We start from the raw sequence: 20,350 nt of genomic DNA on the forward strand, positions 1-20,350 counted from the left end.
ATTTCACGTAGGCCTAGATAAAAAATAAAAATATAAAAATCGCAAAGCCTCATTCACTTCCATATTCGGGCACCCGTCTTAAAGTGAAAGTCAGTAGGGGAAGGGCAAACTCTGTTTACGTGGCTGCAGCGCTGCACGCGACCGGCACCTGAGCTGAGCCTGCATGAGCGGCACTAGAAGGAGATTGTCGCGGTTGTCGGGAGAGACGACTTAACGTTGTCGGAAAGGTGATTAAGGTTATAATCGTTAACGAAAACGAACGAAAAAACGAAAACTAGTTGGGGAAAAACAACGTCGTTAACTGAAATAAAAATAAAAACGAGGCATTACAAAAAACGATAACTAACCAAAACTGTGATGTGTGTTTGGCAAAACTAACTAAAATAGAATACAATTATAGATTAAATGTCCTTAGTTTTCGTCTTTGTCAATGTCTTTCATAGAGCAAACGTTCAGCTGCATTTCATTTCCCTGCGTCTCTCACTCACGCGTCTCTCTCACATACTTGCGCACGCACAGCCCCTCCCTCCGTGCACACCGCGCCTCCATGAGAACGAGTGTTGGAAGCAAGTTTGCGAAAGGTTGGTATCTCGTGAAAATCTTTACACAATCACACATTAAAAAGTGGTATAAAAATATTTTTAATTCTGAATATAATTTTGTCAGTGTGTTAATGTCGACCCGAGAAGCGAAAGAAAGTTAACTAGACGCAGGTAAAATGCAAGGGTTGTCGATGTCAAAACACTATTTAAGCTGTGATTCAAGTAAGGAATAATTGACGACGGGCCGTTGAATTATTAGAAAAATAATGCACACCTGAGGTCGTGATTCGGTCACGACTCGAAGCGGAGTCAATTATTCCGCTTATACCGCGGTTATTCTCAGTCCTTCATATAGCCCATGAGGTTTTTTTTTTTTTTTTGGTTTTTTTTTTGGGGGGGGGGTGCCCTTTTTTTTTAGGTCAGAGCAACTGCCCTCAAAATTCCTGTGCACGTCCCTGCATTCTTCCAATTAAGTGTGCGGCAAGTACCGTCTCGGTTCTGCAAAACGGGGGTTTAGAAGTAAACCCGTCGGGCCACCACGACGACAGAAAGGCGCGTGGCTTTGATTTAAACGGACATTCATCGCGCTCTCCCCTAAACCGAGTGTTGCATGGAGCAGCACAACTCCAGCTGCTGAAAACGACGAAATGCTCATTTTAAATGAACACTCGGGGTTGGTTTTCCTCAGCATTCCATATTCGTAGGCCTAATGGGGTTATCTGGACTGCACGGATCTGCGATCTACCTGCGCGAACGCACTGGACGCGATGAAAGTCTTTGTGCGCTGATTTAGAGGTGACTTATAAACCCTCGTTTTATCTTGCGTCAATAGATCCGCTGGGACTATTCCTTAATCTGTGAGTATTATTCACCTTGCATATTTCCATTGTACGGTCACAGTGTGACTGAATGTCGTGTTTTTTCTATCATGTCTACACATTTAGCGACTCCATTTGAGTCTTAAGATACTGGGACAACGAGCATCAAAACTGCAGTGTTTTTTTTAAAAAACAAAACATCAGCAGGATGAAGATCTTGCTCAATACTTTTTAAAGATTTAATGTCTAAAGGGGTGAAAGCGTGCAGGGTCGACTAATGGCGCGCGCATTGTTTTAGTAATATTGATAACACGGCAGTTTATCTTAGAAAGAAATGTTTTTTTTTTTCTTTAAAAAGAAAAGGATGAGGGCCAGATGTGATTTTCATAGGAGGCTATACATCATGCTTATCTGTACTAGAATTATCTCTATAGGAGAAATATAGAGACCTGTGCAATAAAACAAAAAATAAAGGGGCAAAACACTATGAGAGACTATGAGTATGTTATAGTTTCTCAAACTATAGCTACAACAAACAAAAGCCCACTTTCATTCTGCATTGTGGTGTATATATATTTATATATTCTATGTATATATAAAATATATTCTATGCATTACACACACACACACACACACACACACATATATATATATATATATATATATATATATATATATATATATGCATATATAATGCATAGAATGTAGAAGCCCTAGTAAAATAAAATGAATACAGTAGTGAACTTTTTATTTAACAGAATGGCTTATTATGAGTAGTTTAGAGATTGGGATATTTTGGGATGAGCCCTTTCTTGATAAAATGGGAATAGGAGTTTATTTCAGTTGACTTTTGAAGGTCCGTGTGCTGTAGCTACATTAAGATCATTTTACTGCACATGCATTATTCTCCATGTTATGAGCTACACGTCACAATAGCTCATGAGAGACAAACTCATGGATGAGCCTATAATTTGTCATTTGAATAAGAAGTCATAAAAATGGCATTAAAATTGTCAAATTTGAATTTGGATTAGAAGGTGTTCACACTGGATGTGTTTTGTGTTCAAAAACGGTAAGAAGGAGCGCAGCAAGATAAACCTGAAAGCAGACTCTCATGTCTGAACGTGACATGAGCAAAACGGTTAAAAAAGAATGTTGTCTGAATGAACCCCGTCCTCTTTAACCAAACGCATTTTACTTGAAATAATTCTGTAAGTATGTGGATAACATAAAACCTGCTGGTGTAGAAAAAGGACAAATGAAGGACTCATCCATGTGGAAACCCCATAGTTTACATTTTAAATGTATGTACAGTTTAAATGTATTTCAGATCTGTATTATGAGTCATTGTTTAGTGCTCATTCATTTGAATTCAGAGAGTGAACTCACATGAACAAATGCGCAGTTGTGGAGCGCTCCGTTTGTTGAGGAAGTGCCATCTCAGCTCACATCAACTGCCTCTGATTTCTGCCGCTTCATTTCCAAGCTTGCATTTACATAACAAAGTGGTTGAATCTCAATTGCGAAAAACTTGAGTCGCCACCATCCCCCTCCCAAAGTATGGCTGAACTGTTGTGTTCAGAGATCCTACTGATTTGCCATTTATGCTAAAGTAGTACTTTCAGTCTGATTTTCTTTTTCATTGAGCCTTTTGTTTTCAGATACTAAAAGATTCAATTAAGTTAGTTATTTTCCAATTTTCCAAAAATCCCTAGATCCAGATCTCGATTGTCAGAAAGATTTAGGATTTTTTTTGACTTTGCAGTGTTCTTAGAATGGTTTTAATTAAATAACTTTAAGAAATGTAACTTTGTGAATTTGTTTTTGTTTTACAGCAGTTGTGATTTGCTCTTCTGTGCATATTAAATCTGTTTGGTTTGCAGTATGCCCATGGTTGATTGTGCACATCGTTTCAAAGCAGCTTTATAAAAAAATATCTTCATACCTTAAATCGCCTTTAGCTAATTAGAGCTGGGCAATAATATAGTTTACATTTTGCAACGATACAAGCAATCCAGCTGTATATCATAGTTTGTACAATAAAACAGTAAAACCATCCATTACTGTTGTCCAAAAAGAAACTAAATGATAGATTTTTGAAGACTGCTAAACCTCTATTAAAAGAAATCCTTTATTAATTTTATATAGTAATAATAGTTGGTGGAAACTTTGGTTAGGTTTTAAGTGTAATTCTAAGGAGATAACAGTGATCTGATCAATTTTAACATTTTTATTTATATAGACAATTTCAATAGCACCTAATTGATTCCCTATCACTTCACCATAATGATTAGGCTATTGGTTTGATGATTTAATCATGGTCATGCACTGTAACACACATAATGAGTTGTGGCTACTAGGGTTGCAAAATTCCGTGAATTTTCAAAGCTGGAAACTTTCCATGGGAATTAACGGGAATTAATGGGAATTAACGGGAATATATGGGAATTAATGGGAATAAACAGGGAATTTGCAAAACTACAGGTTAGCCTATAACAGGGTACTTAAATGTAGTTGAAAATATTTGCAGCATAATTTTGGTTAAAACAACCATATTTAATGCAATTTTAGTTGAATTTTTACCCTGTACATTCCTCAATCACAGTCACACAGCACACTACTTACTGCAGGGCTATTGAGGCCACACCCCCTGCATACACTGTGCATTCTCCAGGTCCATAACATGCACATTTGCTCAAAAATACAGAAAAAAAAATATTGTGAAACATAACTACAATATAAAATAATGGTTTTTCTATTTTGATATACATAAAAATATAATTTATTTCTGTGATCAAAGCTGAATTTTCAGCATCATTTCTCCAGTCTTCAGTGTCACATGATCCTTCAGAAATCATTCTAACATGCTAATTTAATACTCCGTTATCAATGTTGAAACAGTTGTGCTGCTTAATATTTTTTATAACCTGTGATACGTTTTTTTTTTTTTTTTTTTAGGATTCTTTGATGAATAAAAATTTAAAGAATAGCATTTATTTAAAATAAAAATCTTTTGTAACAATATACACTACTGTTTAAAATTTGGGGGTCAGTAATTTTTTTTCTTTCTTTTTTTGAAAGAAATTAATACTTTTATTCAGCAAGGATGTGTGAAATTGTTAAAAAAAAGTGATACTAAAGTGATATTGTTAGAAAAGATTTCTATTTTGAATAAATTCTATTCTATTCTAATCAGTGAATCCTGAAAATAGTATTACAGGTACCAAAAAATATTCAGCAGCACAACTGTTTCCAACAATGATAATAACTGAGTCTCAAATCAGCATATTAGAATGATTTCAGAAGGATCATGTGACACTGAAATAAATAACACATAACAATTGCTGCAATAAAAATATATTTATTTTACATATTTACTAAATTAGAATTAATTGAATGCGAAAAATAAATAACTTATTTCATATTATGACCAAACAAAATGTTTATATTTGTTTTTATATGATACTTTTTATGTAAATATTATACATTTATATACATTTCCCAAAATTTCCAATTAATTCCCATAAATTCCTGTAAATTCCCATAAATTCCTGTAAAGTTTCCAAATTGGAATATTTCCAAAATTCCCCAGGTTAAGTTCCCGTGGAAAGTTTCCGGAAATTTACCGGAAACATTCCGCCCCTTTGCAACCCTAGTTGTGGCACATATTGAATGTAGTTTCACACATTACATTACACTGGTGTGAAAATAGCTACTTACTGTATCTTTGAAACAATGCTGCTGTCAGAGTCTATCATGTGGGCTGTTCTTCAACACATTGCGCTTTGCCTTTGAGCGTCCCAAGTTTGAGTCCCGGTGGCTTGGGGTCCTTTTTCTGATCCCGACCCCTTTCTCTCTCCCACTTCCTGTCAATTTATTCTCACTGTCCTGTTGAAGAATGCATATACATACATACATGTATGTATAAGTTATTCTTTAATTCTTTTATATATATAAAATATGTTGTGAACATAGCTGCACAGAAGAAAACGTCATTGAAGACGGCATTCAGCTATATCATATTACACCACTGGTTTCTTTTACCACTATTTACTGACTCCATCCACCAAAAGACTTTGTCTGTCGAAAGCAATAATGGCTCAAGAACTTGGGGCGAAAGGCAGAACGAGGTTAGTACTTGGAGTCGATGGAAAAAATGGTATGGAGCTGTGTGCAATGAGGAATGAAGCATCTGGAAAAGTTCAGTGATGTTTTGTACAGTGGGAGAATTCAGTTGTTACGCCGACTACCTCATGCATAAGGAATGATGATAATTGTTTAATGTTTCTCATATTACACAGCACAATGGATGGATGTCATAATCTTTAGTATTATGAATTGAAAAAAGTGTGATTTCCTGACCTAACATGCCACTTGCCCATACCTTTAATTGTGTTTAAGTAATTAACAGCTTCCTGAATTTGTCTTTGAATGCGTTTCACTCTTTAAAGTCGATGAATGGAGATTGATCTCTGTAGTTTGCTAATGTTCCCACAGAAATGATCTGGATTACTCAAGTGCTTGACATATCTTATTTCTGCTGTCCTAGAAAGTCTTGAGTTTTTCTTGCGTTACTACTTAGACTTCATGATGCATGTAAGCAAGCTGCCACTATCATGTGTTGTCTTCCAAAAATCGTTTTAAAATGTGTTTTTATGGTTGGGTTAATATATAACACTACACAACATGGCTTACTGCACACACACAATTGCACTAAACCCCAGTATTACACAGTTTCTACATCAGTATGTAGGGACTCGTTCGACAGACGTTACCAAATGGCTTCATCAGCCAGAGGCATGATTGAACAAAGCTTCATTTGGTCCAAAAGATCCATTTCCTGAAGTGATGACGTGACTTCTTTTAACAAAGGACTCTGTCTAAAGGACTTCTTAGCTCATCAGCAATAAACTAATCAGAACCCATCACGTGGATCTGATTACATTAAATCTATTGATTCTCTCACAAAACCCTCTTGTATTATCGGACGGAACAGGAAAATACCCATCAACGGATTTAAAGACGAATCTGTCCTATCAATACCTCCCTTGTGTTGACCGTCCATCGTGACCCGGGACTGAGTTCTAAATGCAGAATTTATAATTCTGTGTAATTCTGTGTGAATGAAACAGAATGTTCTGCAGATATCACGCGATGTGATCAATAGACAATAGACGAGGCGTGTCTAATCTCCGTAGCAACGTCTCATTGGAGGATCGCTCCCTTAAAACTATGCTGTCCGAACAAGCTAATGTCAGAAGCTGGAAGCCAGAAGTCGGTCAGAAATCGCTCGAAATCGGTCAGAAGCCGGTAGCCGAAACACCGCTACTTTGACCACGGCGGAAAAGTCCATGGGTCATTGATAACTGATTGACCGGGGCTGATTTTCCATCTAACACCCGATTTCAACCACGAGCTGCGCCGCTGATCATTCGACAGCCGTCACATCCAGACTCTGCAACCCTCTGTGAAATATCTGACCAAAGTCTCCCAAGAAGAGAGCCGCTCAAGCCAGACGCTCAGAACAGCGCACCACACCAGCCAGCAGCATCCTTCAAAGCTTCCGCGCAACCCACAGGGCTTTCCCGAGAAGACGTCACCTGAAAGACAGCCAATCCAGAACGGGATTCCGCTGTACACGAGTCACGGAACAACCCGATTACCTCAGCTGTCACAGCAAACGCAGGTACAAGCAAACTTCTCTCTCTCTTCTGGAAACTGGTGAAACTCCTTTAAACCTAAAGAATCAAGCCAAAGCTCTGCTTTTGTGATTTTCCTCAGGTTATGAGTTAAGTTAGCACTGAACTTGGGACTTTTCATAACTCATCAACTCCGCAAATGTGTGTGCATGTATGTGTGTGTGTGTGTGTGTGTGTGTGTGTGTGTGTTTAGCCTTAGTTTCCTGTAATCATTAGAAGTAGTCAATAAATCTTGTTTTGATTTTCACATATACGAGTTTCTTGTGCTGTGTATCAAATTACTGTCTTAAACTTAAAGATCAAGTTACCTCTTGCTTATAATATAATAATTACAATAATAACAATAATCATAATAAAATATTGTTACTGTTGGCCGCAGAATAATATTTTATCCAGAATTGGTAAAATACTCTAACCTCAATTTTCGCTGGACGAATAATTGATGAAGTGTTAAATATTAATTCTGAATCCAGAATATTACACATTCCCTGTTTCTACATCAGTAACACATTATCTAACGTTTTTTTCTTTTTACTAAAATGTTGTAAATCATGCGACAAATTCCGTAACATGGAAGTATATGAGAGAGCAAATGGCAGCCATGCAGAAGAAAGCCAGAACTTTATGCTTATTTGTCTTGTATGTATGATGTATGTACAGATGTATGTTATGTCAATGACAAAACAAATAGAAATGTGGACATAACCTAAAGAAAGCTTACAAGTTCAGATTGTCTTGACATGACACATTTCCCTGTATTGGATTTATATTGCAATTTAATGCTCTTCTAAATGTAGATTAATATGACCATACTTTACTATTACATTTAAGCAGAGTTTTAATCTATAATTGGGATGTTGTACTTTCTCAGGACAATTTTTTTTAAAAAACGTTTTAAATTTAAGACTCCAACGCAAGTGTGTGTGATGAGTCTGGTAATGATAATATTTTCCATGCTTTCACAAATCTTACTTTGCTTATGCAAATATTTTTTGCCATTATTTTACTTTCATAAAAAAATCTTTCCGTATATGCCAGTAACCTTAAGTAGCTGAAAAGTAACACATAGTGCTCTTTGAGTGACAATGATGAAAGCTATTGATAATCATACCTTTTTTTTCAGATTTTTTTTTTTTTTTTTTGTGAACAAACAACATAGGCCATTAAAATAGTTTTAAAGAGAGCTCTGTTAAAAACAAAGCTCTGCTGGTCAGATTTATTACTGATCTACACATGAAAGAACAGCTAGTGTCCTGCGATTCTGTTGCTGCAGTTCAACTGGTAGAACATGGTGCTAGAATACCACTGATTCCTATAGAGAAAACACAAACCGTTCACATGGCTATTGTCACTCACCATTTCTCGAATGAAGGCTAAAATGTTTGAGAGGAAAAATGTACCTGTAGAAGAAGCATTTCTCACCAATTCATCTGTGTAAAAAGACTGAAGAAATGTAGGGAAAGAAAATGCTGGTTGAAAGTAGCGCTGGACAAACTACAATCTGTCAGAAAACATGTTACGGTTGTTTGTAGTTAGTTTTTTTAGTTAATTTATGTTAGTTGGTTAGTTGCAGGGGGAAAAAAAACTCTACAGGAAACGGCAAAGTCGTTAACAGTGGGTCCTTGTGGTAATTACAGTATGTCAGCCAGGAAATCCAAACGTTTGTCTATCATCCATCGACCTCAAATATGGCTTATCATTTGAAACGTAAGCAACTTACAACAAGCGATTACTCTTTGCATCTTAAGTGATTAGTCAACTAATCTCACATTTATTAATAAACCATATAAATCATAATAAAGAGACTTTAATGCCTACAGCTTAATCAGCGTTCAAGAGCACGCATAAAGCTTGCCACAGCACACCGGCAAAAGTAATAATTATGAAAGCATTGGGGAAAAACAGCAAGGAGATTGCTTTAACAGTTTAATAAATAATTGATGAACTAGTGTTTTCTGTATTTTCGGCTGCAGTGATGAAGTTGATCTCCGCAGTAGTGGACACGCCTATATGCATGTTTTATACTGAGTTCATAACTTAAGAATATTTGTTTTCCATTTGAATTGGTTCATTTAAAAGTAGACATTTCGCTTTCTATAGATAGATTTTTCATGTCTGTGAGGGAAGTTTACATGGTGTATTGGTTCTTTTTTTTCTTTTTTTTTGACACGCTCAAGGTTCACAGAGAGAGATGGCAGAAAGCGCATCCTGTGTGCTTTTCATTATTTTACAAAAGCACAATGTTTTGTTGTTATTGTGAGTGCACACAAATAAAAGTAGACTCTTAACAGATTCAAAAGATGTATTACTCTTATCTGTATGACCAAAAACGTCAGAGTATTTTAAGTGCCAGGCGGTAGGCGTGCTACTATTCAAATTTTACACTCTGCACAAACACTTGAATAGTTCACATTTTTCTAGGTTAACGTTAAAGCAAGCGGCCATGTAAAGATGCTATGATAAGCCATATTTGAGGTCAGTGAATGATAGGCGAGCTTTTGGATGTCCTGCCTGATATGCTAATAGACCACATAGACCAGCTGTTAACAATCTGTCTGTCATAGATTGCGTGACTTCGGCCCTTCCTGTGGAGTTTTTTTTTCCTGCGACTAATAACATTTTGGGCGACTAAGCCTCTCTTTGTCGACTAACGGTTGTAATTATTAGGCACATATCCAAGTATTTGTGATAACAGTGTAAAAAACGTAAAATACTCCGTAATTTTTGTCATACAGATATAAGTAATGCATCATTTGCAGGGCTCGACAATGAGGACTGCCCGATGGCCCAGGGCCAGTGTGAGCGATGCTCTGGACAGTAGACGGAGCAGTCACTTGCCTGATCGAGCCAGTGCTGTAGGTTGTGCATTATATATCGTCTATGATATCGGAATTATTTAACGATCTGATATTATCGAGTATGTCCCTCACTTTACAAAAAAACCAAACAAAAACGCACTCATTCAGTGCACGCATGCACTACGTGACTTAGTCTAGTAGTTTAGACTAGTGCGCGTGCATATTTAGAGTGTAACGTACGCATTCACTGTGTGATTTAGTCTATTAAAATGCCTTTAGAATGCACCCCAGAATTTAAGGTAAGGGGCAAAAATGCCCCCCTATATATTTCATATTTATATAATTTAATATAGTTTACCAATATTACACAGAGCGTCATTTTTCTCAAAATATTAGCATGATTACAAATGTGATATTGATTTTATACAGCGTACGGTTTAATGAACAGGAACTTAATATCAAGTGACTTACATTTTAGACACCAAATCGTCTATTTCGCTGTATTTTGCCAACGAAAATAGTTCCAAAGTCCACAGAATTGTTTTGCGTCTCTGAGCAACACTTCCTGAATGAATCGGCTGCTTGAATTAATCGGTTGATTCTCAATGATTTCAAATAACAGTATTTAACGTTTTATATTTTCAACATTAAAACATTTTTATGCATCTGTAACTGCTCTTGATTATTTATGCATCTGTATCTGCTCTTTATTAAAGTTAATCTTGACTGATTAACTTTAATAAAGTTTAATCTATTCTATAGTTATACATTAGATTACAATTTCTGGACCTGAAAATCTCCTGTTTAAACCTACATGAAAAACTTGAAAAGCACCATTTATTTCATTTATATGTTTGTTCTGTTGTATATATTTGTGCTATTACTCGTAATTTGATTATTTGTTACTATTTTATTACTTACTGTTTATTTGTCTAACAATATTTAAAGGTGCCCTAGAATCAAAATTTGAATTTACCTCGGCATAGTTAAATAACAAGAGTTCAGTACATGGAAAAGACATACATTGAGTTTCAAACCCCATTGCTTCCTCTTTCTTATGTAAATCTCATTTGTTTAAAAGACTTCCGGAAAACACGCGGATCTCAACATAACACCGACTGTTACGTAACAGTCGGGATCATTAATATGTATGACCCCAATATTTGCATATATGCCAGCCCATGTTCAAGGCATTAGACAAGGAAAGGCAGTATTAACGTCTGGATCTGTGCACAGACAAGGTAAGCAAGCAAGAACAACAGCGAAAAATGGCAGATGGAGCAATAATAACTGACATGATCCATGATAGCATGATATTTTTAGTGATATTTGTAAATTGTCTCTCTAAATGTTTCGTTAGCATGTTGCTAATGTACTGTTAAATGTGGTTAAAGTTACCATCGTTTCTTACTGTATTCACGGAGACAAAAGCCGTTGCTATTTTCATTTTTAAACACTTGCAGTCTGTATAATTCATAAACAACTTCATTCTTTATAAATATCTCCAACAGTGTAGCATTAGCCGTTAGCCACAGAGCACAGCCTCAAACTCATACAGAATCAAACGTAAACATCAAAATAAATACTTTACTCACATAATTCGAAGCGTGCATACAGCATGCATGACGAACATCTTGTAAAGATCCATTTGAGGGTTATATTAGCTGTGTGAACTTTGTAAATGCACTGTAATATAGTCGAGAGCTCGTGTGGCAGGGAGCAGGCAAATTAAAGGGGCGGTGCGCTGCCAAAATCAGTGTATAGTTAATGATGCCCCAATATAGGCAGTTAAAAAAATGTATTAAAAAAATCTATGGGGTATTTTGAGCTGAAACTTCAGACACATTCAGGAGACACCTTAGACTTATATTACATCTTGTGAAAAAGCATTCTTGGGCACCTTTAAAATATGTTAATCTTAGCTTTTGGTGTCATAACCCTATTTATTGAGGTTAAATGTAACAAAGACAATGAAAACAATAACTATGCTTATTTTATAGGCCCATTTTCTTGTCTTTTACTTTTATAATTTTTTTTGTTGTGGGGCCAGTTAAAAATTTTGGCGGGGCAAGTAAAAATTTGAACCACTGGCCTGACCGGGCCAGTAGAAAAAATCCTTAGCGTTGAGCCCTGATTTGTGTAAACTCACAATAACAATAAAACATTGTGTTTTTGTAAAAGAAAACAAATGGGATGCACTTTTTGCCATTTTGGTCTCCATGAACTGGAGCGTGTCAAAAAAATGGCTTAAATGGAGGACTACTATTTGACTAGAAATATCTTTATTCATGTGTATAGTATAAGTTGTGCTTAAAACACTTTACATTAGATGCTGTCAGTATGTTAACATCGTACACTTCACTGGTGCTAAAACTGCACTTCATACAAATGTATGAATGCTAATAAATCATGTTAGTGAAAAGAGTTTGGGGAATTACAGAGAAACTTAAGTGTAAATCCAAGCTTCCAGTTTGTTGGGTAATGTATTGTAACCTCACCTTTGTTCTCTTCTGTAATCTTGACATTTTAAGTAATGCACAAAGACGTGTGTTAGAACCTGTATTGCACACCTAGCATGAGTTGTAACTGCTGTGTTGGTGAACGGGACACATTAGTTCTTCATGCAGCTTTTTAGAGAAGAGTCTTTTAATCACACCCTGTTGGAGCTGCCAAGATTGACGGATGGATATTTGTGAGACCCTTTGGGTTATGTATTAAGCGCTCTGTGTTGGGGCAGCACATCCAGTTGGAGCTGTGGATAAGAGGGTTGATGAATGGTTAAAGGTCTTGTAGCTCCATCTATCAGGGGATTAGCATTGACCTGTGAGACCTCTCCATCGGCCCCTGGGCTCTACCGCACAACAAATGGCTACATTAACATAGAGACCACAGGCTCATCAGAGACTAGCGTGATAATGTATTTGTATACCTCTGCGGGAATTTCTAATTATTATTATTATTATTATTTTTTATTATTTATTTATTTATGTATTTTTGTAGCTGATAGGATGCACACGGTAGCTGGGAATGTTTCCTCTGTTGTGTTTGTTTCAGCTAGGGCTGCCCCCAACTAGTAGTTCATTTAAGCCATTAGTTGACTAGCTGCACTTTTATGATCTTAATTGCTTCAGAAAATAGTTTGAGTTTCAGGGCTTGTATTATGTGTAATATTGCTAGCATTGTTCTACATTGGAGAAATGAACTGAACTAGAGCTGCACGATTGGGAATAAATTGAGAATCACAAAATTTTAGTTTTATATTCATTTAAAATTGAGATCATGATTCGTCCACGATTCTGAATGAACAACTAAACAAAACAATGTAATTTACTACAGGTTATGACAAAATGTTAATTGCTGCAGTTTATTTAAAAAATAATTCATTTGAATGAATTATTTAAAAATAAATGGTTTGAATAAATGATTCAATGACTCACTCATAAAGACTTCACTTGTTTCATTACTGGAGTTTTTATTTTAAAGAATCTCTTGAAAGAATAATTTAATGACTTACATTTTTTTAATAGTCACTTGTCGCCACCTACTGGTGAAACAATGTAATTAATACAATCTTTATTTGAAGCATCAAATTACTTTCAAAAGGTATTTTATTCTGTTTTGATCACTACTGTAGACATCAGTGTTTATATCAGAACTATAAACTTTTATCCCAGTGCTTCTGTGTTTATAGACCTTTTTCACACTTCCGTGTTTTTGGCTTCCGGAATGATCCACGGCTGGGTAAAAGTTTTTCCGGTTACAGTGATAGATAGCCTCGATCAGAACCAGCTCGGGAATCAAAGTTGTTTTACAAATTAAATGTCATGAAAATGTTTGAACTTTCTTGGTGAGTTATTGGTGAGACTACAGAGCTCTGATTAAGAGCTAAATTTAATAAATAATTTGAAGTGATGGCAGTTTAACTGGTTGTATTCTTTGTGTCTGTTTGGCACGGCTGTGCATTATCGCGCTTTATGTGCTGTAAAGACAGTGCCTGCGTCTAAACGTGCATACTAGCCATACTGAATAGTAGTCTATGTGACATTAGTAATATTTAGTACTATTTAGGGTGGATAGTATGCACATTGGGATGTATAGAGTTTATTTTAGCGACGTGCTGGGGAAATGATTGGCAGCTCCCTTATCACGCAAGCCTGATCCTCCTGATTCATAAAACAGGACCGTTCGCACCCTGGATATTTCTGGATATATATATATATATATATATATATATATATATATATATATATATATATATATATATATATATATATATATATAACACTTCAGTCATCTCTCACTCATATTTTCCTGTCGTCGTCACATGAAGTGTGTATTATGCACAGTATTATTGTGCTGTTGCAACATTAATGCAAAGACTGATAGTTGTGTACAGTGTGGTGTTGGAAATTAATTGTCTTACTAGTTTAATAATTTTAATTGATCAGGATATAACATATGCTTAAATGTGGGATGTAATGCCACATGAGATTAATACATGCTATATATTTTTAAAACGTATTAAACTCGCATCAATATTGTGTATCTCACGACTTTATATCCCCCATTGAAGTATATATTGGGAGTTTTTTTTTTTTATGTATAAATTATATAAATAATGTGCATCATACGTGATATGATCAGGGGAATTACTGAACGAGTAGCTGCGTAGCCTATACTGACTATAAATCCATCTGCCGTAAATTCGAGCAACGGTTTGAGTGGCCGTATAAGCTACAAACAAGTAGAAAATAATTTCTTTGTAGATTATACAACAGCAACTCGGAAAACAGACAAAACAGAAAAGGTAAGAAGCGATATTTGAGAAAAGAGCCTATCGATCTAATAGCCGTAGACGCATAGCGGAACTAACTTTACCCCGCATCACGTGATTTCCGATTCTTGTGAAAAAGGTCTATAGAGAGAAATGCATGTTAAATTAAATATGCCATGCCATAAGCACGGTACTAATTTAGCTTCCACACTCTGCACGAACACTTGAATATGTGCCTAAAAAAGGCTACAACTTATGTGTTTCAAATGATAAGTCTCATTGAATGATATGCAAACATTTGGATTTCCTTCTTGACATAATTGCCACATGGACCAGCTGTGTTAAGGCAGGAACAAACCAAGCCGACGGTCGGCCGTCGGTCAGTTTTTGTTCGTTGGCCGACTAAGTTTTCTCAGTGTGTGTGTTTGGCTTTTTTTTCGGCCGATTCGACATGTTGAATCGGCGTCGAAGCTCGTCGGTCCGTCAGGCCATCTGATCATTCTGATTGGCTGTTCAGCTACTGCCACCTGCTGGTACGGAAAGGCATTTCATCGTACCAGCAGGTGGCGCAGAACGGATGTGCTACTTGGTCGTCGGCTGTCGAGCGTTGGTTTGGTATGTCAGGGCAACTTTGGACCCAGACGCCGCCGATGTGAGCCAACCCCTCAGTCTGCTTTCGTCGCCACTAGTTCGTCGGCATCGGCTTGGTGTGTTCCTGCCTTAAATGATCTGTCCGTCACAGACTGCATGACTTTGCCAATTCCAGTGGAGTTTTTTGGTGGCTGACTAATTAAAATTTGGTCGACTAAGCCTCTTGTTGGCTAATATTTGGTTCACTATTAGGGGGCAGCCCTAGTGTCAGTCAAGATGATACTAGAGTCGGTTGTCTTTGCCATTTTTGCCACATTTTCTTGAAGAGGAAGGCAGCACATGTGGAATCAATTGACTTGTTAATGCATGGAGCATTATTTAATGACACTCTCTTGATGAACCTGTCTGGGGAAAAAAGAAAAAAAAAAACAGAAAAAATGCATATGTGGAGTTAGTTTAAGCCCCTCTAAAAATATATTTTTTTGCAGCATTTGTGCCTTGTATTTATTTTTCTCTGATAAAATACAGCCAACTGTGTTTTATTGTGCCTTGATTTCTTTTTTTAAATCAAATATTTTCTTGACAGATGCAGAAAGCCACATAGCTGTGGTGTTTAATTCGTTCCCTCCCTCTTGATTGGCTCTGAATTGTTCCATTTTAAACAGGCTTGTGGAAAAAGAGGCATGACTGTCTTACTATAGATGCGTTGCTAAAGCGAGTCTGTGTTGATCAGCCAGGCGAGCAGTAGCATGATTGCTGATTGCTCAGGGTTTTAATTATGGAAATCATGAGCTCTTAAAAATGCTCAAAGCTATTTGCTAATGGTGCAAGTCATAAAAATGGTGTATCGAATATTGTTGCACTACATTTACAGATGTTTAACGCTTGAGTTTGCTTGTGGTTGGAACCTTTAACATACTTGGAATTTTATTGGATTTTTATTGGATTTGGATTTTTTTTTAACACATTTATGTTTTTTTTACTCTATTGTTCCAACATGTAAGACTGCTTCAAACATCTCTCAGGAAGGCTTTTTGTTGTCATTGTTGCAAGTATGGTACATTTTCTTGAAAATGTAGGCTATGCACTTTATCACTGCCACCTATTTATCATCATCAAATTTTGAGGTTTGATTTTATGTAGCTGTTCACTGTAAGGTGTTTTTTTTTTTTTTTTTTTCTCCTCAGCTTACATTGCTCAAGCTAAAAAAACTTGAATCAGCAAACAGTTGTGAAACAGGCACACTAAAAAAAAAAAGTAATAGTAAAATTCCATCAAATTGAATTGAATAATCCTTACATATAATGAATTAAGAATTTTAAATAAAGAGCTTAAAACATTTTGTATAAATCCTAAACTTAAATTTAAACATATTTTCATTCTTTTGAATTTATGAATGCGAATCACATAAAATAAATGGTCCATTTCCTTGTTCCATTAAGATTTATACAAAATGTTTTATTAAGCTCTAGTTTTGTTTTACTCATTTAAAATTCTTAATTCATAGTATGCAAATTCAATTTGATGGAATTTTACTATTAATCGAAATGTGTAAATCTTGAAAAAAAAGGCTTGATTTTTTTCTGAGTGCAGGTGCTTGGGTTGATTTCACTTTGCAACTCTTCAGTTTTCATTAAGTTATTTGAATTATTTAGTAAAATGAACAAGTCTTGGTCACATAGGCATTCCTCTAGTTAGAAGGTGTGGTTTTAAACACTAAAAGAATGGACTACTACACTAAATATATGGATCTCTAGATTCAATTAGTCTGAATTGTCCTTATTGCTTCCTTTTTTGGCCTGTTTTCCAAGAACAAACCCTCTTTCCATCTTGTCATCGTGATCTTTTCCTGACCTGTCACAGACTATGCTAAGAACTAAATCGTTTTTTAGATAATGCTACTAATTATTGTGAATCATCTAAAACGATTTGTTTTAGAGTGGGACCTGGCATTTTTTTGTATCATTGTGTTGCCTTGTTCTCTATGCGGTTACTAAGGGATGGTACACAGACACCAGCAGGAATTATGTTCTGGGGGACAGAAGAGGGAAAAGGCTGGAGTGGAGGATTGGGGCAGAAAATGGATCCAGCAATTTCTTTTCTTTTGTTGTATTATCAAAAAAGTTACTTTCATTCTTTCTATACAAAATACATGGATACAAAGCCAATGAAGCTGAAGCGACTGCAGATTTATTATGATTTTCCTTGCATTAATGAACAGAACATTGATAAAAGGTACAGTTGAAAGACTGGTGTCTTCATTATTCATGTGAAATGTCATGATTTAATGCTTATTCATTCTTAGATGTTGAAAGTTTTTCACATCTTCATTCCATACCATGATTTGGTATTTAAGCTTAATGATAAACATTTTTAGACAAAACGTCCACATAGATTCCCATGGCATTTTTGACAAAAGTATTTTTTTAATAAATGCATGTGAACGCAATGCCAGAATTTATCAATAGAAGACTGAATTTTCTTCAGGAACTAGGGCCGTGCCCGACAACCTCAGCATCTTTGTGGCTGAGCATCATTGGCAGCGATGTGATTATTTTGATAATTGATTAGTTGGCTGATTATTATATATTTTTTTCCGATTAACCGATTAATCGGATCAAAATCCTAATTTCATTTTTTAAAATAAAAAAACGCTATTGCACATCCTGCCCAAGTGTACTTCAAACAAATATGGCCAAGTTGAATGTTATGAAAACATACAGTGCTACATGTCATAATAAAAAGAGATCACAAATATTTTAGAAATCAAAAATTTGTTTAAAAATATTATTGCCATTTATTAGTCAAATAACAAACTGAAACAGCTAAATAGTCATTATTCACACATAATATCCCAAAAAATACTTGACAGTCTCTGTTGTTATTGACTGTAATTGGGCATCTGAAAAAAAAATCACAACTATAAAGTGCTTTACTTTTTTTCTTGTCTTGTCTTGTAAAACAGTAAAAGTGAAAATTCATGGATAACAATAATTATATTTTAGCATTAGAAAACACTGCTGTGACTAAAGAGCTTACACATACTGGTGGATTAATCATTACAGAAACATGAAAAATGATTTTGGTAATGACAAATAACCTCCTGATAGTTTAGGGCAGCTGTGGCACAAACCTTACATTAGGTGGAAGAGGTCTAAAAAAATTAAGCACTGTATATAGTGAATATATTAAAAATGTATATTAAATTCTCTGTATTAAAAATTAAGATAGTAATAAAGATGATAAAGAATAACAAACAAACTCTGTTAACCAACAGGCAAGATAAATGTTCTGCAGTAGCAGGGCCCCCCCCTGCCCCTTTGATCGCGAAAGTGAAAAGTGAAAGCGCCCTTTGCCGTCACATCTCGCTGCCGCTGCATTCCCATTTCTCCTCCCCCGGAACGCGATTTCTACCTAGGGAGACCTACAAGCAACCAAGCTTAAAATAAAGAATTATCATGTTTTGGGCAGCTTGGATCACATACCTTTCCTGCAGCAGCGCACTCCATTTCCTCCACTATTTTTAGATGCACTTTTGCCCATATAAATGTGTTATTCAGTGCTGTAATTTGACACGACTAGCAGACCCAACTTAGACAAAATCAATAATAATCGATAATGAAAATCATCGACAACGATTCTCATTATCGATTATTATTGATTTTGTCCAATAGCTGTTGCAGCCCTAATTTTGTCATTTCATTATGTGCTTTTGCCATTTTTTTTTTTTTTTAATAGTTTTTTTTTTTTTTTTTTTTTTTTTTTTAAGTTATAGTTATTTATTTCCAGTTAATAATTTCGTCACCTTGGAGTTATAAAAATAAAAATATATAAAAATTTGACATTATTATTCACATATTCTTATTCTGTGACAACGCATTTACATTATGTGATGTTTATTGTTTAGTTGTGTATATTTTTGGACTTTTTATTTAGAAAAAAAGGTTCTAGCTACAAAGTCAAACTCTAATTTGATTCTATAAGGTTCTATCTGTGAGCCAATCAGCACTTTGTACACAAGAAGACCAATGAGCCAAGACTGTTCAAACTGTTCAAACAACTTAAAATTCAAATTTAAACACCCAGAAGCCCTTATAGACTCATTTCAGCTTCCATTCTACCTACACCTACACCTACACCTACAGTTCTAGCTTTTAAAACTACTAAGCTAAAACTTAAAAATATTTTAAACTTAAAACTTTCCAATCCATACTGATCTCTAGAGAAAAAGCCATTTTACCTGTCCCACTTTCTGTGGAATATTATTATTACAGCAGCTGCTTTGTCTAACTCTAAACCAAAAGAAATTTAAACTGTTTCCTGCAATAATGTGTTTAATTACCCACCATATTTCTACCTAAAATGAACATCTGCACTGGACAAAATATTTATCACTGCCTTTTATGCTTAAGTTGAACAAGAAAATAATTATTTGTTCTAAAAATATGAAAAAAATGTCATAGAAAGCATTACATTTAACTCATACATTTTCTCATACATGACACATTGTTACAACACTAATTTTATGTTTAAAAACAAATAAGTAAACCGTACAATTAATGTTTTGCAAGACAGAACCTAATAATTCCCAGCGGAAAATGATTGTTTAGAACTAGAAGGTTCTATCTGCATTTGACCTGTTCCAAAAATCCCCATTTACAAATTTGACAAGATTTTGATATTGTACATTTAGAATACATTTAGAGTCACTGTCATTTTTATGTATGAAAGAAACTAGGATCATTTTTTCCCCCATATAATTTTTTGCTATGGAACGCAAAAACTTGGAAGCTCAATATCTCAAAACTGCTCAGAATGCAGATAGAGCCTTACAATTTCCAAGGTGGTGAATTTTAGTGCTTCTACTTAAACTTATTTCACATTCTTGCCAAGGCAACATTTGTAATATTTCTTTTTTAACTAATGTTTATATATAATTTCAGCTTTATCAGTTAACATCCAGCCATGCCTGGATGAGAGCAGAAATATTTTTATACTCCCCTGAACAGAACAATAGTATACAGATTCGATAGTTGTGCAAAAATGTAAATAACATGGCTTAATACAGTTGAAAAGATTACAGTGCCATAGCCAAAAATCAGTGACATCCATCAGCTAAAGTGGAGAT

General features: G+C 35.4%; 1 protein-coding gene across 9 annotated transcripts in view; it reads left to right on the forward strand.

The window, feature by feature from the left end:
* The first annotated feature begins 1,006 nt into the window (after nt 1-1,006).
* Nucleotides 1,007-20,350, forward strand: part of LOC125249983 (adhesion G protein-coupled receptor L2-like) — a 135,790-nt gene continuing 116,446 nt past the window's right edge. For all 9 annotated transcript variants that reach the window (XM_048162251.1, XM_048162256.1, XM_048162253.1 and 6 more), the window contains exon 1: nt 1,007-1,399. The gene's annotated coding sequence lies outside the window, so the exon portion shown is untranslated. The remainder of the gene's footprint in view (nt 1,400-20,350) is intronic.

The sequence above is a fragment of the Megalobrama amblycephala genome, linkage group LG17 (genome assembly GCF_018812025.1).
Source record: "Megalobrama amblycephala isolate DHTTF-2021 linkage group LG17, ASM1881202v1, whole genome shotgun sequence".
Lineage (NCBI taxonomy): Eukaryota > Metazoa > Chordata > Actinopteri > Cypriniformes > Xenocyprididae > Megalobrama > Megalobrama amblycephala.